The sequence below is a fragment of the Desmodus rotundus genome, chromosome 5 (assembly GCF_022682495.2).
Source record: "Desmodus rotundus isolate HL8 chromosome 5, HLdesRot8A.1, whole genome shotgun sequence".
Classification (NCBI taxonomy): domain Eukaryota; kingdom Metazoa; phylum Chordata; class Mammalia; order Chiroptera; family Phyllostomidae; genus Desmodus; species Desmodus rotundus.
Window position 1 is genome coordinate 150,269,610 of NC_071391.1, and position 7,683 is coordinate 150,277,292.

The 7,683-nt window shown below is 45.3% G+C and overlaps 1 pseudogene; it reads right to left on the reverse strand.

The window, feature by feature from the left end:
• Positions 1-4,977: 4,977 nt before the first annotated feature.
• LOC112298179 (lamin-B1 pseudogene) lies at positions 4,978-6,690 on the reverse strand (annotated as a pseudogene).
• Positions 6,691-7,683: the final 993 nt, after the last annotated feature.

The following is a 7,683-nucleotide window of genomic DNA, read 5'->3' on the forward strand; positions in this document are numbered from 1 at the left end:
CTCTTGGGTTTTGACTTCATCCTGTGAGTCAGCCTGGAAATGTGAAAAGCAAAAGAATGTTTTCAAAGATCATAATAGCAGCTATATGGAGAGCAGATTTTGGAAAGACATACTTGGAGGGAAGGAAACCGGTTAATAGGCTCTTGCCCTAACCTTGATGAGAAACCTAATAAAATGTGGAGACACAAATAAAGATTAAAGAAATATTTTGCAGGTAATAAATACAGTATTGGTGTCTGGATATGGGGATAAGGAAGAGAAAAGAGTCATTTTTTGTTTTTTGCTTGTGTGACTAGTGAAGGTAGATGGCCAGCTGAGATGATGAGCTTTATTTTGGACATGCTGAATATCTGGTACATGGGATATGATTAGACAGATACACCTAGAAGGGAGTTGGGTATATGAATCTGTGGATTATTAGAGAGGTCTAGTTTGGAGAAAGACAGTTAGGAATCAACACAGAGTTGAAATCATGATATCATCTAAGGAGAAAAGTGGGGTATAAAAAGCAGAGCCCTTCTGAAAGAACGCTGGGTGCACCAATACTGAAGTACTGTGCTGAGATAACAGAGGCCCTGAAAGAATGGTTGGAAAGACAGGAGAAGAGACAGGAGTGTGTGCTTTCCTAGAAGTCAAAGGAATAGGGCTTCAAGATGGAGGGAGTGATCGTCAGTACCACATGCAATAGAGTATGTAAAAAATACGGTACCCAAAAAATACCTACAGTATTTCAGAGCCAGTAAGTCATCTAGTGACCATAATGTGGGTTCAGTAGAGGAGGAACGGGAGTGGGAACCAGAGCAAAGCGATTTGAAGTTGTTAGAATAATTGTAACCACTCTTCCAGAAGTTTAACAGAAATGGTAGGAAAAAGGTAAGATAGTAAATGCAAATTGTCCCATAATCAAGGATGTTTTCCTCTTAAGGACAAGAGCCACATGAGCATATTTCCAGGATAACAGGAAATAGAGATCTACCAGAAAAGGGAAAGCTGAAGATGTAAAATGAAAAGATTTGGGGATGTAGTAAGAGTCTGGAGGGGGTGTGGTTAAGCACATACAAACAGATTGGCTTTGGGAAGGAGGAGGGCATCTCATGTTCCAATATGGGAGGAAGTTTTTTTTTTTTTAAGATTTTATTTATTTCTAGAGAGAGGAAGGGAGGGAGACAGAGGAGAGAAACATCAATGTGTGGTTGCCTCTTGCATGCCCCCTACTGGGGACCTGGCATGCAACCAAGGCATGTGCCCTGACTGGGAATCGAACCTGCAACCCTTTGGTTTTCAGGCCAGCACTCAATCCACTGAGCCACACCAACCAGGGAGGAGGAAGTTTTTGTAGGATGAATTTGGGTTATAATAATTGGGTGGAGGAATCTGTAGGAAGAACACATTAGGACTTCCTTTCATGGAAGTAGAGGGCAAGTTTGGAAAGTTAAGTAATACCAACTAACTTTTTTTATGTGGCCAGTTGAGTCTAATTGGTCAGGTGTGAATAATGATAAAAAAAGACTAAGTAGCTAATGGCACATGGCCCAAAGACTTTCTGTTTTATTGAGATATAATTCATATACCATAAAAGTCACCTTTTAAGGGTGGTTTTTAGAGGATCCAAGATGGCTTCAAAGTAGCCGGAAGATCTACCCACTTGTTCCCAGATCTGGACTGGTCTAACAGCTAAACCACAGAGCAATCAACTTGAAAACCCAGCTGAGAGTGAGAGCATGTGTGAGTGAGTATGTCCATAGAAGAGTGTGCAGGGCATGTACCTGAGTGGGCAAGAGCCTGCCCACCTGCAGGGACCTCAAGAGTGGGTGGCTCAGCTCTCCTACCAGAGCAGCTGCTGTTGCCGGGCGCAACCTGGCACTATTGGCTGCACAGGTTTAGGGCAGGGGTCATATTGAGGAATTTAAAATATTCTCCGTGGGAAGAAGCCTCCGTGGTGCCTGCACGTCTGTGCCCAGACGTGTCTCTGTGCTTTCCTTCCCGGCAGAGCCATCTACCCCGCCACCACCAGGAGCCAGTATCCGAGGACCGTAGTATTTACTGGGGCGGGGGTTGTTGCCTCCCTGACGCAGGGGTCTCATGGGAACCGTGAACTGGGACAGAATCTGACTGAGGAAGCTGTGGTTTGGCTCAGGAGCCGTGAGCTCCAGGGGTAGAGACAGATGGCCAGGGTGGTGCAGGCTGCAGGAACAGTGTGGTGAGAGCGGGCATGCCAGAGGCTGAGAATCACACGAGGGAGTGGGGAGAGCGCCCTGCCATTGCCTGTGTTACACTATCACTGCGGGACTCTTCCCAGCACCATCCTAGAGCAAGCGATCCACAGAGAACTTTATCTAAAACTGTCGGAGGCTCTGGCAGGCTGGGGCCAGCGCTGACCGAAAGTGATTCTGTGCTTTTTGGGGGAGGGGAACGCACAGAGAACAGGCCCCCCAGGGCTCAGTGCTGCAGTGTGGGGGCCACACAGAAACTTTTAAAAGAGGAGCTAGGGCCAGACTCTAGACTCGGCAGGGACCTTGTGCTCCCGTGTATGTGTACCCATGCACACCAGCTCTGCCAACAAAGAACTCAGGGGGATAGAGTCCTGCTGAAGGCACTGTAGGACCTGACCCAGCAACGGCTGGCGAGCAGGGGACTGTGCAGAGTGGGGAGGTCCGGCCCAAGTCTCCTTCGAGACCGGCAGGCTGGGAACTTGATGGCCAGGAGCTGAATGCCTGAGATTTGCTGCAGCCACGCAGGTCCCCTCATAGACAGGAATGCCCAACCTCCACTTACGGGATTACAGGTTCTGCAGATAAGTGGGGCCAGCTCAGGAGTCCCCTGCTGGGCACATATCTGCAGGGGAAAGCTAAAAGCTCTGAGAGGGCCCCTTCTATCAGACATTATGGGCTACACTGTTTCTTGGACCCTGATCCACTGAAACCAGCAGAGCAGAGAGAGTAAAGATGGGTGCAACAAGGGGTGTTTAGGCCTTGGCGCCTAGACAGAACTGCTGTCTATGACAAACAGGAAAGAGCAGCTCCTTTTACACAGTTTGTCCTCTCACAGGACATGGACAGCTAATTCACCAGAAGCCATACATTATTGGAAAGAATCTGGGACAGACCAAGTCGTGTGGTGAGGGGGCGGGGAAACATTCCTACCACCTTCCCTGAAAACTGAACAGTGCCCCCACCCTCAGGGGTGACCCAGGGTTCCTGCCCTCCTGATCACACCAGAGGCCCCCTTTGGAGACAGGTGGAGAAGTCACTGGCAGTCTTCTCGGGTCATTAAATGAACCATTTCTGGGCCCTGGGCTGATGGAAAGCCTGCAGGGCAGGACAGTGGGGACCAGACAAATCTGAAGGAGACAGCCATGACTGTGGATCACTTGTAGCCTGAACAGGCTGCCTAGGGCCGGACTAGGACACCATGTGACACTACCGGGGGTGGATCCAGGACTGGAAGACAGGGGTGAACACTGGACTCTATGGAGGCAAATTCCACCCCAGCCTCTTCACGATTTGAGTTATTTTCTCTCCTGCACGGCTTTTTAACACTCATTTCTTCACGTTTGTGCCTATTATTTCACTAGTTCTTATATTTTAGTTATTTCAAATCTCATATTTTGCTCCTCCCTTCTCTTAATCTATTTTACATTCTTCCTTCCTTTTCTTATTTTTGTTTTAAATTTTTATCTCATGCTACAACTTATTTCCATTCCATACTCTTACTGTGTCTTCCCCCTCCAGCCTCTCAAAACCATTTTCATGTCATTAGTAATCTCATATTCTTTTTCCCATTCTTAAAATGCCCTATTCTGTCCCCACCTTTATCAGTCTTTGCTTGCTGGTTGTTGATATGGTGGTGGTTGTTGCATTTCTCAATTTTATTTCTAGATCTTCCCTATTTTTGTATTTCAAATTCAAATTTTACCATTCCTCTCTCCTACTCCATTTGGCCTTACTCCTACCCTTTCTATTTTTTTTTCAATGTTAAATTTTACCTTTTCCCGGTCTTAGCCTGGTTTTCATTCCTCACTCTTAGTATTTCTTACCCCTCTATTTTCTCAGAATCACTTTTCTTTCCTCTAGACATCTCATGAGCTTTTTTTTTTTTGCTTTCTTTTTTTCCTTCTTATTCCCATTCCATCAATATTAATCTTTGCTTGTTGATTGTTGATATTGCTATGGTGGATCTTTTTCTCCAATTTGGTTCCTATTTTTTTCACTATTGTTAAAAAATATTTTTTAAAAAAGAGCTTTTTATTTGTTAATGTGGCATAAGAAATCTAAGCAAGTTACACAATCTTAAAAAAACACTAATACATTTTAAAAGAAACCCTTCCCGCCACTCCTTCCCTCCCTGCCCTGTTCCCCTCAATAGTAAAGAATGCAAGAGAAGAAGTAACTATAAACGAAGTTTTGTGGAATCCTCCATCCAGAGTGCTTACATGATTAGTTTAGTATCGCCCTCTTGCAAAATTTCTCTTTTCTATTAAAAAAATCGTAGCCTTGATTGTTTATTACAAAAAAATTCATTACAGAATTTCGATATATTGAGAAACACTTTCCTCCTCCCTCGCGGCACTGTTATACGTAGCAGAGAATAATCAAGAGCAGACTGCTAGTCTAGAAGAGCAATCTTCAAATTACGCCCACACATACAGTGGCTTATCGACCCTCCGGTCCTCATAAGAACTAAACACACACACACACACACACACACACCCACACACAAGTCAAAATATTTGAGAGACCCTTTCCAAACAGTACACAGTGTCAGTAATTCACATCTTGCAACAAAGTGAATGGATATGATTTCTTTTACAAAACTTTCAGTGTCAAAAAAGGAAATTAAGGCCATCAGATTCGCAGTTTAAAAATTCACATAAAAGAAATATAAAAATATTCCATACTTAAAAGAAGGCTCTGCACTGTATGTAGGTAAGGATCACCATACTTCTTTATTTCAAGGAAGGCAGTTGACTTGAGAAGTTTACATAATTGCACAGCTTCTATTGGATGCTCTTGTAGGGCCCTGCTGGCGGAGTTCCTCCTGAATAGCCACTCCTCCTTTCCTCTTCGGGTATGGTTGTTTTAAAGACTGTACTTCTTTGAATAACCTCCTGTCCCTGAGAATTTTTCAGCATAACCTTCACATCTGCGCCAATGCCCCAGTGTCTCACCTGGTTCTTCCAGATGAGGTCTGAGGGAGGACGGGCTGTGACATCAGCATTTGCAGCTCAGACTGTTACCGTCTGGCCTGCCCTCAACACATACCTTGAAGTCCGTTTGTAACTGACTGATGTGTCTCCACGTTTTCTGATCATCTCCCAGGCCCCAGTGGTTGATACTTTTCACAGGTGTTCTTCCAGCAGATAAATTTTCCATAAACATCTGTCTCTTCAGACATCCCAGTGGCTGAAGTGGAATGAGAGATCCTAACACCACTGCTCACCTCTGACTCTTCCACGTTAGCTGTCTTCCATTTTCCTCTAGTTGTGTGCATGCTGTGACATGAGGATGCTCGTGATACCTCTCACACAGGAAGAAAGGCTTGGAGAGAGCTCAATCTCTCTTCTGCAAGTTTTCCGTAAGCACTGATTTCCATGTCCAGGGCTAACTTTACACAAAGAAGTTGTTCACAATCATTCAGCTGTTGCTGCATCTGATCCCGTATTTCCGTCGCCTCTCTGTCTTTGTCAGGCAGCATGTGCCGAGAGTTGTCTCGTTCTTTAGCAAGCAAGTCCTCTAACTCTTGAGTCCTTTCCACACATGCTCTAGACTCTTTCTGTAGATCAGAAAGCTGAGATGAAAGGCTCTGAATTCTCATGCAACTTTCCACTAGTTCTTCCCTGGCACTCTTGACAGTAGAGGTATTCATCCCTGATGCTCGCCTGGCATTCTCGAGTCTGGCATGGTAAGTCTGCTCCAGCTCCTCCTTGTGTGGCTTGACCTGGGCATCATGCTGCTCTCTCATCTCATGAAGGGCCTGAGCCAGCTCACACTGGTGCTCAACCTGACACCCAGAATCTAGCTCCGCCAAGTGAGTTTCATGCTCTCTGGTCCCATTAATCTCATCCTCATACATGTTTTTACAAAACTCCGAGACCTCGTAAGACTCTGACAGCGGTTCTCCAAATCCACTTTAAGTGAATTTTCATCAGCTAACTTTTTTGGCAGCAGTTAAGGAGGCTTCCAGCTGGGCAGTCTGATTCTTCAGATCCTCCAATTCTTGCTCTAAACTTTTTTGGTCACCAAGTGCAGTAGCCAGAGCCTCATCTTTAGAATTCAATGCAGCTTCATATTCCGGAAGCTTGATCTGGGCTCCATTAAGATCAGATTCCTTCTTAGCATAACTGAGGAGCAGCTGGTCGCGCTCGGCCTTGAACTTCCCCAGCTCTATCTGTAGCTTGGCGCTCTTGCGAGCCGTGTTACCCAGCACACGTTGCACACCTGCCAGCTTGGTCCTGTAGAGCGCCTGGAGGCCAGTGAGCTGGCGGCAGCCGACTTCCTCATGCTTCATCACTTGCAGCTGCAGCTTGCTGTTCTCTGTTTCCAGGCTGCACACCTAGTTGATGTACACTACCTGTGGTTATTGAGCTCAGGCAGCTCCTCCTTCGCCTGCAGTGATAGCCACGTGGGGCTCAGCGGTGCAGCCACCAGTGTGGCTGCCAGTTTGCGACTGCATGGGGGTTTCGGATGCCATGGTAGGCGGTGGGGTGATCACCAGGGAGAGCAGAGTGGGCAGGACGTGGGCAATGCAGGAACACACAGTGGGCTGAAGGGAGCGAGGCTGGGACTGCAGGCACACACCAGTGACCCGCCGTTGTGTAAAGGTCGGCATGGGAACGAAGAAACACCTGGGTCAAACAAATATTTTTTAAACTTTATATATACTCTCCCCTTTTCTTATTCCATTTTGCCTTCTCCCTGCCTCCCCTTTTTAATTACCTTGTAAAGTCATGAAAAGCAGGGACCCACAGCCAAGATTGCTCTACCCAGCAAAGACATCATTTAGAATTCAAAGGAAGATAAAGAGCTTCCCAGACAAGAGAAAACTAAAGAAGTTCATCATCATCAAACCATTATTATATGAAATGTTAAAGTGACTTGTTTAAGAAAAAGAAGAAAATCAGAACTATGAATAATGAAATGGCAAAAATACTTACCCATCAATGATTGAATCTAAAAAACAAACTCAGCAAATAAGAACAGAGACAAAATCATGGATATGGAGAGCATTTTGATGGTTTCCAGATAGGGGGTGGGTGTGTGGGGAATGGGTGAGGAGGTGAGGGAATTAAGAAGTACAAACAGGCAGTTACAGAATAGCCATGGGGATGTGAAGTGTAGTATAGGAAATGGAGCAGCCAAAGAACTTACATGCTTGACCTATGGACATGAACAGTGATGTGTGGATTGCCTGAGGGACTGGGTGTGCTGGGTGGAGGGGGAGAAATGGAAAAAAATTGTGACAACTGTAATAGCATAATCAATAAAATATTTAAAAAATAAATCAACAAACAACAAGTGCTGGTGAGGATGTGGAGAAAATGGAACCCTAGTATACTTTGGTGGGAACACAGACTGGTGCAGCCACTGTGGAAAACAGTATGGAATTTTCTCAGAAAACTAAAAATGGAATTGCCTTTTGATCCAGTGATTCCACTGCTGGGATCATATCCTAAGAATCATGAAA